This window comes from Loa loa (assembly GCF_000183805.2).
Source record: "Loa loa unplaced genomic scaffold supercont3.151, whole genome shotgun sequence".
Classification (NCBI taxonomy): domain Eukaryota; kingdom Metazoa; phylum Nematoda; class Chromadorea; order Rhabditida; family Onchocercidae; genus Loa; species Loa loa.
Window position 1 is genome coordinate 136936 of NW_018108331.1, and position 1569 is coordinate 138504.

Below are 1569 nucleotides of genomic sequence, written 5' to 3' on the forward strand. Positions count from 1 at the left end.
AATAATAGCAATAATAATAATAATAATAATAATAATAATAATAATAATAATAATAATAATAATGATAATGATAAATAATAATAATGATAATGATAATAATAATAATAATAATAATAATAATAATAATAATAATAATAATAATAATAATAATAATAATTAGTAGTAACAATAGTAATAGTAACAGCAATAATAATAATGACAATAATAATAGTAATAATAATAATTATTGTTATTATTGTTACTATTATTATTATTATTGTTATCAATAGTAACAATAGCAGCAATAATAATGATAATAATAATAATGTTAATAACAATAATAATGAGTGATAATAATAAATAATAATAGTAATAATAATAATATTAGTAATGATAATAATGCTAACAATAATAATAGTAGCAATAGTAATAATAATTGTTATTGATGATAAGGATAGATCATAAATTGTAAATTCGCAATGCTTTTCCATCTTTTTTCAATTTCTTTTTAAAATTGTTCATTTCAATCATTTTATTGATAAGAATACAACTGTATAAACGAGTTCCAAAGTGAGCAAATGCGCCTTTTGAAAGAACATTTCATTCTATAAAATCAACATAACAGGACAGTTGGTTTGAAACAAAAAAAAAAAAAAAATTTTTTACCTTATTTATTGAAGATCAAAAATTTTTTTGAACTAGAATTCAGAAGTGAAATGAAAATGTTTGTTCATGACAAGCTCAATATACCTCCACTCTTCTCTCTCAACATAAATACATCTGCTATTTGTCTCTGCTCTTCGTTTCACTTCAACCCGTACTGAATCATCGAACATTCTCATATGATATCCGGGAGCGAGAGAGAGAGAGAGAAGAGAGAGAGAGAGAGAGAAAGAAAAGAAGAAGCGTTATAAAACATAATTTATCAAACTATTTTAATTTCATTTAATTAATTAATTAATGAAGTAAAAATATCTGGTAAGTTTATTTTTTTGATTTTATCATCAACAGCTGCTTATCTATGCATACTTTTTTTTCTCTTTTTCTTATTATATTAATTTGAATTTCATAAATTGTTACTTTTTTATTTTTGAATTTCATTCAATTTATAGTTTACAATTGATCGATGATAACAAGTACTTTGATTAACAATAAGTTAACAAAATGATTAATTATGATTGAAGAGATAAATTTATACTCTTTTATTTTTTCTTTTTTTTAAAAAAAAACTGGATTCAAAGTATAATGGAACAATTTGAAATTGCAATCTTTAACAGGATTGATGACTGGAGAGATCAGACATTTGATGACAATTGTATACGATTGTTTGTATCCGTTAGAATGATACGCATATTTAATGTGATACATTAAATATCATACCACCAAAATGAGTTGGCATTTTTAATCATACCATCATATAGATATCGTTGAAAATGGATTGAAAGAGAAAGAGTGGAAAAAAAACTAATGATGAATTCAGATGGATGAGAGAATAGGAATGGATTCAGATGGAACAGAGAAGAATGAGAATGAATTTAGATGGATGGAAGAAGAATGGAAATGGATTCAGATGGATGGGAGAAGAATGGG